The following is a 20,196-nucleotide window of genomic DNA, read 5'->3' as shown; positions in this document are numbered from 1 at the left end:
ACATATCTGGGTCTGTGCTTTGCTGCAGTGGAGACCTGTCAGTATCCTAAAACAGTCTCAGGCCTTCTTCAGAGCCATGGTTCCCCCCCCCCCCCAAAAGAGTGTCCAGGTATGTGAACACCCAGGCATTACCATCGCAGGGGCAATGGGGGTGGGCTGGTGGCGCCTTATCTCACGTGGCTGCCCACCCCAGAGAGAAGAACCCAGTCATTGGCCACTCCAGGTCCAGGCTTGGCTGCCGCTCTGTTTTGTTGCTTTTCATGTTGTCGGAGGATCTTCTTGGGAACAAATGACTCAGCAACCTGGATCTTTGGGACTGAGTGTGGCATACGTGCCTTTTGAGAAGCGATGGGACGGATCCACCTCGTCTCTAAAATTCTGAGCTCAGGAGGAACGGAGACCCAGACAGTTTTACTCTGGATTCATCAGGCTGCCATTCAATTTGGACTCCCCAGTTCCTGCCCTGATACGAGGATCTCACTCATGGGATAAGCCAGGCAATGTTTTAATTACACTTTTTGTCTTTAGGAAATTCCAGGGAGAAAAAAGGTCCTGGTTGGTGGCCCAAAAAGCAAAATGCAGCAAAGATCAGCTACGCTGTGAATCTGGACTTGTCTGTGGCAGAAAGAGTTAACAGGACAGTGGTCTCAGGGTGAGGACCATTTTTTTCTTGTGGCTGGGAGAAGCTCACAGGGCTCAAGAAAAGATGACGCAACATTTGGTGTGGGACAGCCCTGTCTGCCTTGTGGGCGCTGTCACTCAAAGAGTTAAGCTGGTCTTGTGGCTGGGAAGCCCTCAGGGAAGGTGTGAGCCTGCAGGGACCAGGCTCTCGATGCCCCAGAGCAGTGAGGTGTGGGGTAAAAATGGGACGGGAAAGTGTGGCCAGGGAGCCGAGTGCAGGCCCAACTTTTCTTTTTTCTTTTTTTTTTTTTTTTGCCTTGTTTGACCAGCCTTGGCACTGCCCTCAGGCTCTCCAGGGGAAAAGCTGCAGTTCTGCTCTTGCAACACAAGGAGCAGACTGGAGAATTTAGATCTGCGTCACAGAGCTCAGAGAGAGAGAGGGGGAGAGGGAGAGAGAGAGAGCGCTCCGTCGATAGGTCTGCTAGCAACAGCCGTGCTGCAGCAGAGAGAGAGAAATCAAGAAACAAGTCATAGCAACACCGGGCACCAGGTTCTGCCAGCTCACTTGCCAAGGCTTTCAGAAATCTGTTGGGGGCTGGAGGCCTCTGGGTAGCCTAGGCTAAGAGGATGATACGCAAGGTGGCACGGGCGGTTCCCGTGTGGAGGAGGTGGGGAGGGGCGGGGGCAGGGGTGGGAGCAAGAGGTTGTGGGGCCACAGTGGAAGACTTAACCGGACCGATTTCTGGAACATTCGAGACTGCGGCATCTTACAGCCGGACCAAGATTTAGGTCTGCGCAGCCGACGATGGGCGGTCCGATGGGCTTCAGGACATGATGGCGTAACCCTCTTCTTCCCCCCACGTACGTATTTGCTGGGATCGGGGGCGATGTCTCTGCGTATGTGGGCGCTCTGTCTTTCTCACCTCCTTTCTCACTTTTTGCTATTTTTTTTCATGGAGGGAGGGCTTTTTTCCCCCACTTCAGTTTCTTTTCCCTTCGTGTCAGCTGCTCAAACCTGTTTGGGGTTGAGGAGAGGGGAGCAAGCTGTCCCAGGCGTCCCACCTGACCTCCTAGTCTTGATCCTCTTTTTCTTCTATTGGGCAGACATACGGACTGCTTTTCCAGGTTAAGTGTCAGCACTTGTCTCTCTGTCCGTGCAGGGCTCAGGTGGAAGAGGGGGAGTGGGGAGGAGAGGTACTGAGAGGAAGGCCAGGGCAGTTTCCCAGGGGCTGCCTTATGGAAACGTTCAGCCCTGAGAATCTGGCTGGTGAGGAGCAGGTGGGCAGGATGGGGTGTGGGCTGGGAGCCGTGGGGTGAAGCTGGTAGGTTTGTCACTGCGTAGTTGGGAAAAGTGGGGAATGGTGACGCAGTCACTGTTGCATCTTGTGAGGATCTCTAGGGGGACAGGTAGTGAGGTTCCCGGGGTGTGTGGGGCCAGCTGAGAGGGTTTAAAGATGAGCTGAGGGGGGAAGCTAGCATTTAGAGATTAAATGTCATCCCTTTGGCGTTGGAAAGTTGTTTACCTTGCGCTCTCTGTGTCTCTCCATGTTGGCACCCTTCCAGTTCACATGTGATGGCCTTCCTTGTACTGCTGCATCATTAACTAAGTGACTGAGCTGGCCTTCCATTGGCCAGGGGAGGGCTCTCACTCCAGACACTTCCTCTGATTGGTGGGTTGGCCCATGGCAGGTGAAAACCTTTTTTTCATTGGCTGAGGGCAAGGTATCAAATCTGAATTTGCATTTCCCTTGCTTGCAGGGGAGGGGGGAGAAGGCCAGCAGCTTTCTAAAATCTGTTTAGGGGTGTGCGTATGTGCTCCCGGGTGCCTGCTTTTGACTGACCCGTGGAAGCCTCTTCCTTGCCTTATTATTTCATGCACTCTGAGGAAGAGGAGCTTAGGGCACCCCAAACTTCGTCGAGGGGGAAGGGTTGGGGAGATAGACAGGTGCACAGAGGGTTGGCCAAACTGGAAGAAAATATCTGTCCTTTAGTTTGGTGTCAGAAAAGGGAATTTTCCAATCAGCCACACCTCAGTGTTGCGGCAAAATAATTCTTGGCTCCCCTGGAAACGCCCGGGCAAGGTAGGGCAGAGCTGCTGCTGCTGCTGTTGCCACCACCCCGGGCTTCCTGCTGACTCTGGGCTACTCCCAGGGGGACCAGAGATTTGCATTGACGTCTGGGGCTGCCCAGAGCTGAGCCCAGTGTGGAAAGGACCTGCCTTCTGGAAGCTGCTGCTCCCTGGTGCTTGCAAAGGTGAGGATGGGACTGACCCCCGGACGTTGCTCAGAAGCTGCGTATCAGGTGGGATTTCAGGGAGAGCCCCTGGGCCCTGAGAGGTGAGACAGGCTTGTCCTTCTGGGGAGAGACGGGAGTGAGAGCAAAACTAGGACAGCAGGCTGTTCCTCTGGTTGGGGGGCAGGGGACGTGGGAAATTCAGGGCTCCAGCTCCCCATCCCATCTGGGTGCGGGTCTCACATTTGTGGGGAGGGGGTTTCCGAGCCCTGCCGGGCACTGCGCAGTGGCCCCCGCCCATGACTGCGCATCTGGGAGCGCAATGCGCCCTGGGTCTCTGGCCTAGGGCAGCACCGCCCCGCTTCTTACATAACGGAGGGCACGGCGGCGCCTTCTCGGCCCTTCCTCGCCAGCCTGCCTCCTGGCCCCCGGGGCCCACGGAGCTGGGGAGGGTCTCACAGGGGAGCCATGAAAGGTTTCGCTCTCGTCCCATCCGAGGTAGGAGCTAGGTCTGCAGACGGAAGGGGGCTGACTGCTGTTCCTCGTGTTGGGGTGTAGAACGTAGGCTGTCCTTCTGAGTGCCCGGGGCCACCTCTGGCCCCCAGGACCTCCCCGGGGGACGGGCTGATGCCCTTCCTTCCCTCTTTCGCTTCTGGCTCTTGAAATGGCAGTTCTGATGGGAACGATGTGACAGTTGGGAGAGTGAGGAAAGGTTGGGGGGCCCCAGTGGGAGTGGTTGACCGTTGACTGCCCTTGTCGCTGGCCCTCCTTTCCCTAGGTGGGCTGATAGTACCCTTGGACTCCTTTTCTTGCAAGGCTGCCATGTTGGAGGTATGTGTGCTGGTCTCTGACACGGTGGCGTTGGTTTTTCTGGTCCTGCTGTGCCGGTTCTGCAGTGGGCGGGGGGCGGGGGCTGTGATGGGGGGGGGGCAGAGGCGGGCATCGGTGGCTGCCGCAGTGAAGGTGGCCCAGACCCAACCCCAAGCACAGCCCTGGTGGGGGTTCACCTCTGGGGCCCTGGTGTTGCCAGAGCGTGGGCCCTGCTGACCCAAGGCCTGGGTCGTCCTGCCTCAGGCTCAGGGCTGTCGGGCGAACGGCTGGATCTTGGTGGGGAGAGGAGGCAGAGCCATGGCAGCTCATCTCAGACATGTGGGACCTGTGCTTGGGGTTCCCCAAATAGGTCTGCCTCGGGCAGGCAGCCTCCCCACGGGCAGGGGTGGGGTCCCTGGCAGTTCGAGGATCTGTTCCGATGGCCCTGCCTCTTTGCCATTTTCCCCTGTTTGTGCTCGATCCCCGAGCCCAGCAGGCGCCCTGCCGTCCCCGTCCCCGTCCCCGTCCCCATGCCATCCCCGACCGGCTGCGTGCAGCGGCCATCTTGTCTTCCTGCCCAGAACGTGAAATGGTTTCTCCTCGATCCAGAGGAAAACCTTCCCCTCGCAGGCTGCCTGCCGGGGGCCGTCTGCAGCCAGCCTTACATCCTGTCCCTAGGTGGCCACAGATTCTCGCAAAACCAGGTGACTTCCTTTTGCTTGCTTTTCCCATCTCCATTTTCACCGGCGGCATTTTCCGTGGCACCCACCCACCTGCCGCAGTGCCCGCCGTCCCCCGCGGACCCGTCCTCCCCTTCACCAGCGGGGTCCTCAGAGCCACCCCCGCCCCCTTGGGCCGAGCTCCCATGGGCTTCATCCCCCCTTTCTGCTCCTTTAGTTGGTTTTCGTCTGTAAATCTCACATCACCTACTAGATTGTGAGCTCACACGTACCCAGTGGGTGCCTCCTGCCTGCTGGGTCCCCCATCCAGCTCTCGCACAGCGGTCATTTCATTTATTCCTCACCCAGTCCTGCGGGGAGCACCCGTGGCTGGTAAGTGTTCTGATCACGGTTAGAACCCTGGTCTCTCAAAGCCTTTGTGTGTTTTCTCTCTCTCCATCCTCTGTGTCTGCAAAATGCCTTTTAACGAGGTAGGTCCCCCCAACGTGACTATTTAAGGGGTTCTGTAAGTTCCTGATGCATGGTGGGACTTTGGGTGGCCGGTGTTTTTGCCCCCAAGGTCTGGGTCCCTTAGCTGGCCCATACCACCCTCATCAACTTTTTCCTCTTCCCTTGTGGCCAGTCTCACTCATTAGGCCGGCTTCCTTTTTTTTTTTGTAGCTGAAATGGATGGATTGACAAACCTCAATGATCCTGGAAGAGGAGGAGGAGGAGGTTGGGTGGGTTATGGGGTCTTCTGAGCAGAAATAAGCTCCAGAACGCAGACGTGAGTGGAGAGTGTGGGAGGCAGGGAGCAGGGACATTGATTATTCCTGGACAGACGGAGGTTTGCGTCTGGACCCTGCCTCATCTTCACCGGGCGGTTTTAGACAAATTATTTGATCTTCCTAAGTCTTCGTGTCCTCGGTCAGGGAGAGGGAGCCACGGTGACTACACAGAAATGCCTGATATCTCGCCAAGCAAATAGGTCCCCGACCGAAAGTGTGGCTCTCCTGCCCCTACCCAGGAGGTTTGCAGGGACGTGAGGCAGGAACAGCATGAGATGGCTGGGCTGGAGAAGAAATGGGGGAGAGGGGAGCTTGCCTGCCTTCGGTGACAGCAGAAGCAGAGTGGGGGTGGGGGCGGTCACCAGGCAGCAGGCACCTGAAACCTGCCAGGCCGTGTCTTCTCCACCCGGAGGAAATGCCCCTCCACCGTCTGCATGGGAGCGAGGCCACGGGACGGAGCCGGAGGACTGGTTGGTGGTGGCAGCGGGAGGGTTAACCGGGGCGCCTTCCTGGGAGCCTTTGGATGCCAGGTTAGCCTCCCTCCCCTCCTCGCAGCAGTGGCTGCCTGCTTCCTGCCACGCATCCGTGGGAGGGGAGCCGGGCACCCTGAGGCCCCTCGTCACCAATTCTGGGGCTGCAGAGCGGAGAGTGACGACAGCCACGAGTCGCCAGCCGACGGCAGTGGGGACCCTGGTGACGGCTGCTGCGTTGTTTTTTTCCTCTCTGGATGATGACTCAGTGCATTGGGAGCAGGAAGATGGAGCGCTCAGCTGAATGGCCAGGACATTCTGTCAGCATGAAAGCAGAAACAGCTTGTCGGGGCGCGGAGCTGACCCCGCGGCTAGGGTCGTTTTCAAGAGGGGCTGGGCAGCGAGAAACCCGCCGCTGCGTGTCGGGGTGGGGGGGAGCCCTGGGGACGCACCAGGGTCCTGCGGGCCCTTGCATTTTAGAATCGGAAAAGAAGATGCAGCTGTTTGTATTTTTAGATGAACTTGACAGACAGGGTCGCTTCTGGAGCTCCTCTCACGAGTCCCAAATGGGAGACATCTTACCAGGGCCCTTGGGGATGCCTCCCTGTGGCTCGTGGCCTTGGACAGAAGGTGGGGCTCTCTTCTTGGGGTGGGGGCGGGGCCAGCAGGAGCGCTCCGGGACCCCACGAACAAGTGCCCATCGCGGGGATGTGGCGTCTTAGGTTTTCTCAGCTGGCATCGGGTGAAGATGGTGGAGACACATCTCCGGCCTCAAGCTGAAGCTCAGCTCTTGGGTAGCCTGCCTGGGCCTCCCCTTTCCTGCCTTCCCCAATCAAAGCTAACCCCCACCCCCACCCCCGAACCCCCCTTCATCTGCCTCTCTTCCTTCTCAGGCAAAATTGTAGACCTTGAGTTCCTGACCTGGGTGTGTGTGTCATGGCGGCTCAGGGTTCTAGGCTTTTCTTGAATCTGCCGCATTGCGCTGCGTGCATGTGACCTTCCCCCAGGCCCCGCCCGCGCGCCGGCCCCGCCCCGCCAGGCCTGCTTGGGAGCCAGAGAGAACATGGAGCTCCATCGCCGCTGAACTGTGGCCAAACCATCATGCCCAGCCTCTGGCTTCGCTTTCTCTCTTCTCCCTTCAGTGTCACGGGGCGGAGGAGCAGACAACCTGTGGGTGGGGGTGGAGGGGCAGCTGGCCCGGAGCTCCCTGCCTCCTTTCCCCATGTCCCGTTCCTGAGTCTCACGCTTTCCCATAGATGATGCCGGCACCTCCTCCCTTCCCCAGCGACCTCCGGGCGTGACTCACTGGGGACCTCTGGAAGGAGTGGCTTTGGGGCCTTGGGAGGCTGAGGGAGCAGGGAGACCTGACCGAGGTCACAGCGGACAGTTGGTCAGAGCAATGGATGAGCCAGCCGTCCCCACCCAGAGCCCACAGGCAGCACCAGCCCCTTTGCGTCATGTCTTTTTGAGCCCGAGTACAGAGCAACTTGACCTACAAAAATCCGTATATAGTGGGTGTTGGATGCTTTGAGTCTCCTGTTTCTTTGTCCAGAAGCTGTGTTTTTATGAAGAGAGCCCCAATTCTGTACCTCAGAGAGCTCCGTTGTCCCTCAGGTTTTGTCGTTGTTTTTTTTAAATAATTTTATTTATTTCACAGAGGAAGGGAGAGGGAGAGAGAGAGAGAAAAACATCAAAGATGAGAGAGACTCATTGATTCCTTGATCAGATGCCTCCTGCACGCCCCCCACTGGGGATCGAGCCCACAACCCGGGCATGTGCCCTGACTGGGAATCCAACCATGACCCCTCTGAGCCATACCAGCCTCCGGTTTGTTTCTGAAAAAGCTGCTGGACGGGCCCTTTTTGACAAGACGCTGTGCCCAGGGGCACTGGTCTTTCTCCAGGACAATGTGTTGCTTCTGTCATTGGATTCTGAGCAGCAGCGGGGGGCCATGGTCCTAGGGCCACATCGTAACCCTAATGGGGCCTCATTGGAGCCTGCACAATGAATTGCTTGCGGCTGGCCCGGTAGCTGAGTCTTCCTTTTGCTTCTTCCCCACAGAGAACTCAAGAGGAGTTGAGATCTGTCAGTGACAACCTTGTGGAGACTCGGCCCAGCTGAGGATGGTGCTGGTGTGCAGAAGACAGCCGTCATACTGTGGGATCACGTGTGCCCGTTTGCATTTATTTGAAACCCCCCAAAAAAGAGAGATGCGTGGCAGCCTGGCTCCGTGCAGTAAGTATTTGTCTGCGTTCTCTTATTCCTTCAGACATCGGAAGCAGATAGATGTTTTTTGACCCCAGCCAGCTGCTGTGCCTTCTCCATTCTGTTCTGGCACACCCCACCCTTGGTCCCCCGGAAGAGAGGACTAGATTGCTTTTCTCGTGCTGCGGAGAGCTGTAGAGACGCTAGAACTCAATGTTCAGCCCCCACACATCCCCCTCTCATTTAGGAGACGTCGACTTTCCCTAAAATAGAGCCAAAGGCCCATGTCCCTCAGTGCAGAGTGTTAATGGGCCAAATGGAAGGACCCTGTTTGCCCTCACTGCCCCCGGCAGGGAGGTGAGGCTCTCAGTTGGCTGGCTGAGGGAGGCTGGTCCTTGCCAGCATCTAGCATGGTTCTCTGCCAAGTTCTAGCTCCAAATCTCTAGGCCGGTTGGAACCTAGACTATATATAGCCTTTGCTAAGCAATTCTTATCGGACGTGTCTGCCCTCCCCTGTGGGAGAGGAGTAGTTCTATCAGAGAACCAGAACCTAGAGAGAGAGGCATCTCTGAGGGGCCTTTCATTCTGGGAAGAGCGTGTGCACGCGTGTGCGTGTGTGTGTGTGTGTGTGTGTGCACGCGCGCGCACGCTGTGTCCGATTCAGGGCTGCCACGCTCTCTTTCCCCTAATTCAGATGCGGATAGATACCAAGGTCATGTTGATGAGGGTACTGATGTAGGAGGGGCTGACAGCCTCGATGGATTTGGGCTTTGGACGAGGAGAGACTGGGCCCTGGACGTGGCTGAAGGCACAGCGTGACCCGTGGCGAAGACCAGGCTCCGGTATGTGTTCTGGGTTTCCTGTTTGCCTTGCTTTGACCTCCCCCTTCCTTCTGTAGGACCTCTTGTCTTCCCTGCCTTTCTCCACCCCTTCCTCCTCCTTCCTTTGATTTTCTTTAGGATACATGAGGGCAAGCTCAGCTCCAGCATCCGGGAACTGCGCCTGCTCCCTGCCCTCACCCCCCTCTGGAGTTTCTGGAAATCTGCCTTTGCTAGGCAGAGGTGTCAGCCGTCCTCGGGAGAGTTGGTGGTGACGGGGGGTGTCATGCCGGGTGGTACAGGCAGAGTGGGCTGGATCTCTGCCTTCTCCCTGTTGTAGGTGCTGTTGAACCGCCACTCTGCGGGTCTGGGAGCGAAAGTGCTGATGGATGTGGCTCATCTCCCGGCTGCTTAACAGAGACCTGATGCAGCATGGAAAATCTGATTTAACTCCTTCCCTGCCTCCCAGGTAAGTCAGGTGTGGGCTGTCCCCTCTCGTTTTTCCCCAACCCCTTCTTTTCCCAGGGAGACCGTTTTCCTTATGCAGTGAGGAATCCTTCAACTTCTTCATTTCAGAATCTCCCAAACAATTTTTCCCTCCTTTCCATTCTCTTCCTCACAGCTTTTCTGTGAATGGGGTTAGTAGCCAGCAGATACTTGGGGAAGGTGGCCGGCGAAATGAGCCGGCTGCTAGGGTGTGTGGGAGATGGCTGGGAGGTTGCTGGGTGTGGCTGTTGGCAAAGCAGTTGTGTCTCCTGTGTCACTGACCGGGTACTCTCCTTAGCCCCCCATGTATCACCTCGCCTGAGATTCTGGGTGTAACCCCTCAAGGCTCTGGGAACCTGCCTGGGACTCGGGTATCCTCTTCCCAGAGTCATCTCTGGGGATGTCCTTTCTTACTCTAGACACCTTCAGCCTTGCTGGCCTCAGCCTAGAGCTCAGTCTAGAGTTTAAACTATGGTCTGGGTAGTAGATTTTGGGGCTCTTTCCCTACCTTTTTTTTAAAAAAAATATATTTTTATTGAATTCAGAGAGGAAGGGAGAGGGAGAGAGAGATAGAAACATCAATGATGAGAGAAAATCATTGATCGGCTGCCTCCTGCACGCCCCACACTGGGATGGATCATGCAACCTGGGCATGTGCCCTGATCGGGAATTGAACCGTGACCTCCTGGTTCATAGGTTGATGCTCAACCACTGAGCCACACTGCCTGGGCTGCCTATCTTTGTGTGTGTGTGTGTGTGTGTGTGTGTGTGTGTGTGTGTGTGACTTTCTTTCTTTAAGCTATTATTGCCTTGGCCTTTAAAAAAATTCCACTCCCAGTAAGCCATTGCAGAGCATCTGTAGGCAGTGGATGTAGAAATGTTTTTCTCTGCCTCACTTGATGATAATAGCAACGGTGATTAAAAACGATGACAGCTGCAGAACTGGGGAGGCCTGTCGTCTTGCAGAGACAATTCAGAAAGCCTGGCCGCGTCGCCAGGAAACCTCTCCCCTACCGAGTAGATTCCGGCAACGTCCTGGGCCAGTAGTCCTGGTTGGAATTAGCCAGAGCAGATTTGTCTGGTGTCCGAAGAGAAAAGGGGGGCTGCTGCGTAATTTGATGACACCCTCGGCTAACACCTGGAGGCCCTGTGGGGTCCCGCCTCTCCGCTCTCTTTTCCCCACCTCACTCCCTTCCATCCGCTCTCAGGGAAGGCAGGCCAGTGCTGCTACCACGTTTCATTTCTCTTCCCATCTGAGAGGCATCTGTGAATTGGCTCTGAGCAGCCTGAGAAAGGAATCCAGGGCTGTGGGGATGAGTCGGTGTCTCTTCCTTCAAGGAATTTGACCAGTCTCAGGCCCTCCAGCAGTAATGGAGCAAGGCATGGCTATGGGTGTTGGGTCTGGAACATGAATAAAAAGGAGGGATCAACTTTGGTGGCAGCTGGGGAGATGAAGAGGCGCGGGCCAAGTCCCTCAAGATGTGCAGGCGAGAGTCCGGCCAGCGCCGGCTGCGGGGCTGGAGCCAGACGGAGCTGTTGGCCATGCTCAGGGGCCTCTGCTCTCCCATGTGCGGTGCATCCCTGGCCCGGCTCTGGGTGACCACCACTCCCATTCAGAGCCCTGCCTGTCCAGATTGGGAGAACCAGGGTAGGAAGCTCAGGGGCAGTTGCCTGTCACCTCTGGCCTTTCCAGAACTCGGGTTGGTACTTCCCTGTTGATTTACCTGTGTGTGTTCCTCGCCTAATTCTTTTGTCCCTGCTCACCGGCCTGGAGCACTATGTGTTGCAAGTCAGGCCAGCAGAACAGTTGACACCTCCTGGAAGGGGCGGTTAGGACAGGCATATCTGGCACTTTTTTCTTGACCTTTGGATCCTTGTGGTCTGGAAGCCAGGAGGCAGGGTGGGGCCTTTCCATCTGAGTCCAGCAGAGGTTAACAGAGCTGGTGGCACCAGAGCTGTGGTGGTGTGGCTTGGGCAGCAGGCATTGGAGGTGGGGCCCTGCCAGGGGACCTGATTGGTCAGCACCTTCTCGGTCCCATTGAATGCCGGTCTGGTCGGGGCTGTGAACTGTTTAATGCATGCCTTGGCTCTGTCCCCTGGCACCAGTGCCCCCAAGGCTGCAGCCTCAGCTTCAGAGAGGATCTGTACCTTGTGCCGGTCACTTTTGTGGGCATGTTGCCTTCCTGGGAGATATGTAAGAGATACCGACTGCCCTTTTCCACCAGCTGGCTGTTCCAGGGAGGCCTCGCTCTGCTCTTCTGGGACTTGCAGTGTCTGTGAGGAAAGCAGAGGCTGGGGTTGGTTTCTTGCTGGCTCCCTCCACAGGAGCTGCTTGTGGGCTGATAGAGCCCGGGACCACCTGCAGGCCCCAAGGCCCGTGCAGAACCTGATGCAATCATGTTGAGCCTGGGCAGGGGAGGAGTGGGGAGAGGAGGATGGAGAACGCCACGTAGGGAGATGGCTGTGCATTGTCTGACCACAGGTTTAAGGTCAGGAGGGCGTGGGAGGGTGTATCCCGTGTTCAGCCAGGGCTGCCTGCTGTGGCCTGGAATGGATGTGTGTGTGCTTGGAGCCCAGATCGGGGTCCGTGCTGAGGCTGGAAGGCATGGGATGGGCAGCAGAGTTCTTGGTCTCAGCAGGCAGTCCTGGGAAAGGGAAACTGACCTTTGTTAAGAGTCCGCCTCTGCTTATCTGATTTCACCATCAGAACAACCGTATGAAGTAGGTGTTACTTCCCTTTTATGGTTAAAGAAACTGTGATTATGAAGTGACTTAACCAAGGTCACACACTTGGTAAGTGGGGTTGTTGAGATTTCAACCCAGGCACTTCCAACACCTGTGCTTTTTATTTTCACCCTCTGGGGCTGGTGCAGACATTTTGGGGAGCTGAGACCCTCAGTGGGTAGGCAGCCAGGAGAACTGATGTGAACCAGAGTGAAAGGCCAGGCGCCCTAGGGGGCTTCGCAGTCACCGCGTCGGCTCTGCCACGTCCAGTTTGAGGGGGAGGCAGGGCACGGGAAGGCCCTCTGGGGTATCCATGGACAGGCAGGACGGAGCAGGCAAATCCATCCCCTCCACAAATCTGGATTCGGCCTCTGCAGTGTGCCAGGGCCTGGACTAGGTGCTGGGTTGGCAGCATGCAGCCACGTGCTGGTGTGCGAGAGGTAGAAAATAATAATAAATAAAATGAAAAGGAATATAAAGTAGACGTTCCGGAAAAGGAGGACACCCACATCTAAGGCGTGGGGATCCAGATGTGGGTCAGGGAGGGAGTGTAGGGGCCTGAAGGACCTCAGCCACATGGGGAAGCCATCGTCTTCAGGCCTCCAGAGTGTTAGAGTCGATATGGAGGCCAGCCCCTCCCTTTTTCTATTACCTGAGAAAGGCATCCAGGGTCCCCACCGCTCAGAGGAACTTGCACGGACCACGGTGGCAGCAGACAGCATGCCGTAGGTCTCCAGCAGACGAGGGTGTTTCCATTGGCCGTGCCTACTCTCGGCGCTCTGCCTCCCACCCTCACCGGCGCCAGCCGGTGTCTCTGCCTCAGCCTGGTCACCGTGCCCCTTGCCCCACAGCACAGGCACATCGGGATAAGGCTTTGCCGAGTCACTGGTAAAATATGTGCCCGGGGGAGGCAGAACTCTGTGCCCAGCCTCTCCTGGCACAACACGTGCTTCTGAGATTGTCGCGATAGGGAAGGGCAGGCGGCGGGGAAGGGATGAGAAGTCACCCTGTGTTATAGATGCTTGGATGAGCATGATGTCTTGAGAGCTTGAGGCAGGTGGGTGGCTGGAGACGTGGGAGGGAGATTTCCAGTGGGGCCAGCTCCAGGGCTCAGGACTTGTTTACGTCGTACCAACGGACCAGCGGCCGGCCCACGTGACTCAGGCCACGTGATGCTCCTTCCCTCCTTGCCCCAGGGTCACACCTGCCCCCTCCCAACCACCGAGACTGCCATCTGCTGCCAGGGGTCTGGGGTTGCACAGGATGCGGTGGGGGCTCAGGGAATGTGGGCCGATGTTCCTTGGTGGAGAAGGGTCAGCAGGCCTTGGCTCCACTGGTGAAAACTCGCTCACGTCACCTCTTTGGGACTCACTTGCATTCTCGAGAGAGTGAGGGGGTTGAAAAGCCTTTTGGAGGTTCCTGCCAACTCTGGCATGGGGCTCCCTGGATGGCGGTGGAGGCATATCTTAGCCAGAAACTCCGGACAAGGGAAGCTAGACCCGAGTTAGGAAGAGGGGAGGGATCTTGAGGACCCGCCTTCAGCTGCAGCCCTGTGTTCTGAAGAGGCCCTGTTGCTATCAATCAGGGCAGTTGGGTGGGGCAACTTTCAAAGGACCCCTCCCCCAGAAGTAAGTGGGCAGGGGCTGGAGATGACCTGAAGGTAGCTGATGGGGACCCTCTGGTGACAGAGGACGTGCACTCTGCTCTCACCAAGATAGGCTTGTCTAGCGATGGGCCAGTGTGAGGGAGCTGCCGGGGCGGGCTGTGCCTGTCGGGGGGTGACTTGAGGTGCCATGTTCTAGAAAGATACACACACTGTCCTGTCCGGCCCTGAGTCCAGAGAGAAAACGGGAGCGCAGGCAGGTTCTGCGTGTCCTGTGCCTTCCCCGAGACACCTGTTCGGGGTCTGTGTCAGGAAGTTTTCTTTTATATTTAGCCTCTTTTCTCATGAGGTTGTTTACACCCTTCTATTTAAAAAGAGAGAGAAGAGAAAAAAACAAAACAAAACAAAAATATCTCAGAGCCGCCAGTTCCATTTTGGCTTTTTAGTCTTGAGTCACTAGTTCAAAGGTAGCAAAATAACACGCGTGCAGGAGAGCCCCGGTCCAGGTCCTGCCGGCTGTTGTGCAAGGCCAGCCCGAGGCCAGCAGGGCTGGGAGCCGGGCCGAGCTCCCCGGGCAGCCTCCGTCCCCAGGGCCCACTCCTTCTCCCCGGCTGCTGGCGAGGGGCCCCCGCGGCTGAGGGCTCCCATCGGGCAGCCCACTAACCAGAATGCAGAGCTTTAAAAATGGCTACGTTTCTCCAAGATACCATCTGCTTACTAGACACTTACCTGGGCTTTCAGCACTGTGAGCCCACCGCCCTCGCCCCAGAATGATGGGACTCTGGCAGGAGAGGAACTGATCAGCAACCATCCTCCCTCACGCACACCACGTGATGTGCACAGTTCTTTTCACGTTTTCCAGCTCGTTGGGTCCCCACACAAGCCTGCGAGGGTAGATGGTATTATTCCTGTAGTGGATGAAGCTGAGCCAGAGAGTCCTGCCAAGATCTGATCCCCGGTTCCTGCTGAATTTGGGTCCGGCCCAGGTGTCACTTCCTTGGGTTCCAGCTGTGTTCTGTCACTGATCAGTGGGGTGGGGCGGGGCGGGGATGGGGAGCGGGTCTCGGGTCTCGGGCAGTTGCCTTGATCTCTGCAGGCTGCAGGTCTCTTCTCAGAACATCCTGGGTCTCCCGGTCTCTGATTCTCGCAGCTCCTTGGAGCTCCTGTGACATCTGACTGGTGCTTCTCAGCTGGGAAGCAGCCAGTCCCCGTGCGTTTCTGCGAGGTCTCACGCTCCGCACCACTGACCCGGCTGGGTGGCCCCTCGCGTGTGCATGCAGGCCTGTCTCCGCCAAGTGGCTCTCAGAAACGAGGCCTGGTCGCGGGCCTTGGAGAGTCTCTCCGACAGGTGTGTGAGGTGTGCCCAGCGCTTTGCCCGGCGTGCACATGCGCTGTGCATGGGACCTGTTGGCCGGCGAATGCCCAGCGCCTGCTGGGAGAATTGGCTAATGTCCAGTGTGAAGTAAGATTCCGGACTGGAAACGGTGAATGTTCGCTTCATGGCTGACTGGAAGAGGCAGGCCTCACCCGTGGAGAGGAAGGCGGGTCAGAGGATTCTTGGGCACCAGTGTTCCCTGAATAGTGCGCCTGACCCCCACTCTTTCTAGGGGTGCTGAGGCAGAGCAGGGAACAGCCTGTCTTCTTGGCGGGGTGGCCCTCTGAGGGATCTTCAGTTGAACAGCCAGGGCTTGTAGGAAGGGGAAGAGGAGTGTTGTGTATTTTCTTCACCCGTACCCCGATGGTTCAGGCTGGAGCTGCAGGTGTTCCTTGCGGAAGGCTTAGGATTGGACGGGCCACATGCCTGTGTTTGCACAGGTCGGTCCATCTGTGCCCCCCGAATCCAGCCTCCGCTTGTAGAGAAGCCCTGTGATGGGGAACCCACAGGGGGTGGTTTTGGTGGATGAAGCCTTCTCTAAGGTCACCTGTGGTGGAGGGAGGTTTGTCCTCCTGATCCCGTTTTCTTCTGTTCACCTGGAGGACGGAAGGAGGGCTGAGCCTGCGCAGGGAGGGTGACTTAGGCTAGACTTCAGGGAGAACTGGCATCCCCTTTGCTGAGGGCTCCCCAAAAATGATGAGTCCTCTTTCTCTGGGGGGCGGGGAGGGAGGACTGGATGCCCCTCCAGCCCCGGACCCATGGACTCTGAGGCCGCCTGGAACAGCATGAGGTGTGGGTACCAGGGTCCAGAACGCACTCTGACTGCACGGTCCGTCTTTCCCTCCTGCCTTGGAGGCAAGCCCACGCTGGGTGTCGGGGGGGCATTGGGCTGGAGCTCCCCTGGTTGCCCCTCGCAGAGGCCACTTCTGGAACGGAGCCTGTAGGACGGACACGATTTGCAAGTGAAAAAAAAGGGCAAAGACATGTCGCCCTTCATCCCTGTCAGGAAAGAGCCCTGAGCTGCTCTGAGCCTGTCTTTGTACCGCCCACCCTGAGCTCCCCACAGCCCTAGGGGACCTTCGCTGGGCACTGGAGATGTGGGGGTGGGACAGGAGGCGGGGCCGGGCATGGTTTGCTGGGAAGAAGGTAGGAGGAAGAAGAGGACTGTCTCCGGCAGGTGCACAGCTCGGGGACCATGGCAGCACCTGCTCTGCTGGAGGCACAGGTGTGTGTGCACATGGGCATACTATGTAGAGGAAACCCGACGCCTGAAATAAGCCAGTTAATGGCTGAATGAGGGCTGTATTAAATAGGGAGAACCATACGTCCTTTCTTGTTATGACTCCTGCAGCTTTAGCTTCCAGCGGCCTGACAGGTCGGGGGCATTTCAGCGGGCCCGCCTTCCTGTAAGATCACGCTGGTTTTAGGCCGCCTGTTTATCTCCTTTCTCTTCTGTCTTCACTCTGACCCATTCCTTCAGGGGGTGAGTATTTGTCCACGCATACGTGCTCTGGGGAGGGCGCGGGGTGTGGGCCTTTCCGTGTCTCTGGCATCACTGGATGTATCACTGTTGTTTCGGATGCGAACAAACCACCCGCTCACTGCAGAGATGAGCCATCTCTGAGCGGGGCAGAGCCTGTAGACCAGGGGCCCTCAAACTTTTTAAACAGGGGGTCAGTTCACTGTCCCTCAGACCGTTGGAGGCGCCGGACTATAGTTTAAAAAAAAAAAAACTATGAACAAATTCCTATGCGCACTGTGGGCCCGGGACAAGTCGGCTGCTAAGCAGGACAGGCAGCGGCACCCGGCGGGCCAGATAAATGTCCTCGGCGGGCCGCATGTGGCCCGCGGGCCGTAGTGTAGACAGACCCTCCCCGCCCCTCCTGGTGCCCGGACCCCTGAGGAGGTGAGAATCAGGGGTCTTTGCTGGGACCAGCTCAGGCCACAGCAGGGCAGGCCACCTTTTGGGGTGGGGGTTGCTCACGCGGGAATCCCCCAGACACTCTAGCTGGTTCTTCTTTTCAGCATGACCCCTGAGTAAGAGCCTTGAACGTCGGAGACCACCTGCTCCCCTGCTCAGGGAGGAGGGGACAGGCCAAGAGGCAGGAAGCACAGGCTCCTGGCCACTGGCCTCTTGGGACAGGTGGACTGTGTTCAAAAAGGAACTCATTTCACCTTTTGGCCCTAATGGAAGTTGTTTGTATTTTTTCTCCCTCTCTCTTTTTCCTCCTCTCTCTCCTTCAACCCCCCTCCCCCACCCCACCCCCCAGCCTCCAAAAGAATTTAATCTGCTGGACAACAAACAATACTGTTATAAAACTTTGAAAACAAGAGGGCGAGGCCTCCCTGACAAGGAGAAGGGCATGCCGGGTAACAGCGAGGGAGCCTGCCAGGCCACGGTGGAGCCGGGCAAGAGCCCAGTTGGCTGCGTACCTGGGTGCCTGCCCCCGTCTAGCCCACCAGCCGTGCCATCCCCAGTCCAGAGGGGAAGGAACTGAAAGGAAACGGGGGAAGGGGGGGCAGAGATGCACTTGAAAAGGGGAAGTTGTATGTGTTCCCCGTTCTCTGATCTGATGGGAATGCACTAGACTGTGAAACTTCCTCCTCCACCTCCCTCCCCCCTCCCTCCCTCCCTCCGTTCCTCCCCTCCCTCCCCCCCCTCCTCCTGCCTCCTCCCACCACTCACTGTTCCAGGTTCTGAGACTGGCAGACAGAGGCCCTGATAGCAGAATGAGGCTGGCCCGGCAATGTAGGCACAGCCAGCAGCCCCGCCAGCGTCAGGGGAAGCAGGAGAGGAAGGTGCTCGGGGTTGGCTTTGGACTCTGGACCTACCCCCCGTCTGCCCAGCCTCCCTCCCTCCCGCTAGGGAAGTGGAACCATGTCACAGGGTGTGCCCCGTCCATGTGCTCAGCCAGGTGTGCGCCCAGGTACCGGGTAGACCCGCCACTCGGAGGTTAGTGGGTATGCCCGGGCTTCCAGGAGCTGGCCGAGGCCTCGCTCCGGGCGGTGCTCCGGGAGGTGTGTGACCTGGGGAGAAGCTCTGCTCTCCCTCCAAGAGCAGCGGGGCCGGGCACGCCAAGGGAGGGCCTGCCTCGTGGGGACCGGAGCATGCCTCTCCCAGCAGCAGGCCTGAGGGGCTGTGAGTGGGCGCCCACAGACGCCGTGTCTGCTGCTTACTCTGCCTGGGGAGGTGGGCGGCCGGGCCCTGCCTCTCTCCCTGGACCTGCAGAGTTAGATCCCTTCTGAGTCCACCTGGACGGAGTCAGGGACCTAATTTGGTGGTTTTCCTCTGGATCCACATTGGCTGGGCCCTGGGAACGGTGTGGTGGGCATTGTGTTTGTGTAACAGACCGTAGGCACGCTCCCTTTTCCCCCGTGGGAAGCTCCGGCTCAGGGCTGTGCCCGTCCTCCGCGGCCCTGGGCCGAGCCTTTCCCATTGCATCCCGCCTCCTTCCCTTTGCCCCCCACTGCCTCCTGCTGCCTCCCGCGCCCACTGTACCCAGGGGCAAGCAGGGGAGCCATGAGGCGTCCTCCCTTCCAGCCTGCCCGCCCGAGGGTCCCCTGCCCTGGACTGAGTGGCTTTCCAGCCCAGGTTCTTGCTGGCCGAGTCAGGAAGGGACAGGGAGCCTCGCTGTGGAAAGCCCCGCCCGGGAGCATAGGCTGCCTCCGGGGAGGCCAGAGGTGCTGATGCCGGGCCTCCCCAGGAGGAGGCTGTGACTTCTTGCCCTGATGCCTCAGCGGGCATTTCGGGGCTCTGTGGGTCTGGAGCATGTTATTCCTGCTTGGGGATCTGGGGCCTGGGAAGCATGGTGGCCCCTGGCTGCTGAGCCCCCTTTTGGGGGACAAACTGCCCCAGACAGAGAGCCATCTCCATGTTGCCCTCCACGCCAGGCCTCCGTGCCCCTGCTCTTCTTTTCACTACCCTTTCCTCTGATTCATTAACCACAGCTAGTTGGCAGAGGCCTCACCCTGACAGCTCAAGACAGAGTGTCCAGGACACTGGGCCTGGGCGGGAGCAGGGAGTGACAGGAAGCGGGGCCGGGCCTCTGGGTTCCTACAGACAATGGACTGGGGCTGTCTGGAGGGCAGAATGTTCCGCTTTTTCAGAAGGGCCTTCTGCGGGCCCCTCTCTCAGCACGACGACTCGGCCTGGCCGCCAGGAGCCCTGAAACCAGCATTCCCAGTGGCAGGAAGAAGCCTGATCTGGGCTCTGCTTCCGGCACCCCTCCCCCGCCCTGGCTGGGACTTGCGTCAGTGAGTCACGTAAGTGGCTGTGACTCAGCACCCAGCCCGGTGGGGAGGGAGAGCTGCTGCCTCCACGGAACCTCCGCACTGGCTGTGAGCTCGGCGTGGCTGCACAGAGCGCGTCCTGGGGGTGACTCTGTTTGTTCCCTGGGCTTGGTGACGGATTTCATACAGGAGAGCGCCTCTCCTTCCCACTCTCCCCGCGTGCTGTCTTTCGGGCACCTTGCTGGGCCTGCGATCGTTAGGGCTTTAAAAGACACCGCGTCCTTTATAGAATGAAGCGGGAGCTCTCTGCAGTCTCCGGACTGTTCCGTACCCCACAGCCGGGAACTGAAGTTAACCCTCGACGTTTCCGTTGGGCTTGCACAGTTGTTGCTGTTGAACGTGTCTGAGGTGCATGCCTTTAGACACCACGTGGCCTCCCGGGCACGCTGCTCCTGCCGCGCTGCGGCCGCTTCTCTGTCTTGTTCCCTGCAGGGTCCGGAGCACGGAGCATGCGGTGACCGGTCTGCACCAGCCTCCTCCGAGGAGCACTCCGAGGCCATGCCAGGGAGGTTCTCAGAGGCGCCAGCAGGAAGGCAAGGCCTGGGTTCTGATGCACTGCGTGGTGACCTATCCTCCGAGCTCGGGCCCGGCCCAGGCCGGGGAGTGTCCCGGGCGTGGGGAGTTGGGGGTGGGAGGTGGACAAACCTGCAAACAGAATGTGGGCACAGAAATGCGCTGGGGCTGCACTTGGCTCCCAGGTGGCACCTCCCAGGGTGACAAACGGCCTCCTCTGGGTGGGCACTTCCCTTCCCAGGCAGCCCACCCCGCCCTTCTCCACTGGCCGGTGTGTTTGGGGCCCTCAGGCCAATGGGAGGATCCTGCCCCCTGCAGGTGGCGGGCGGCAGAGCCCTCAGCGCAGTGGGGCTACCCTGGGCTACACAGACCTAGGTGCAGGGAGAGCAGGCCCCCACCCCCCGCAGCCCTCCCCAGATCCCACCAGGGAGCACACCAGCAGCTGGCTCAGCAGACGCCGAGGGAGAGGCCTGGTTCTGGCGGGAAAGCTGGGACCTCAGCAGACCTTGCATCCCATCGGGTCGGAAGGGCGGACGGTGTGGTACTAAGATGACTTCCTCTCCCCTCTTCTTCTTGAAGAGAGTGCCCAGGGATGCTTTGCT

The 20,196-nt window shown here is 58.3% G+C and overlaps 1 long non-coding RNA gene across 1 annotated transcript in view; it reads left to right on the top strand.

Annotated features, from left to right (window-relative positions):
- Positions 1-13,803, top strand: part of LOC308237679 — a 59,183-nt gene extending 45,380 nt beyond the window's left edge. The window contains exons 4-6 of the long non-coding RNA XR_013959452.1: positions 7,642-7,815; positions 8,480-8,627; positions 8,944-13,803. This is a non-coding gene — a long non-coding RNA (uncharacterized lncRNA). The remainder of the gene's footprint in view (positions 1-7,641; positions 7,816-8,479; positions 8,628-8,943) is intronic.
- Positions 13,804-20,196: the final 6,393 nt, after the last annotated feature.

The sequence above is a fragment of the Plecotus auritus genome, assembly GCF_963455305.1.
Source record: "Plecotus auritus genome assembly, chromosome: 12".
NCBI lineage: Eukaryota > Metazoa > Chordata > Mammalia > Chiroptera > Vespertilionidae > Plecotus > Plecotus auritus.
This window is presented reverse-complemented; position numbering and strand designations above follow the sequence as displayed.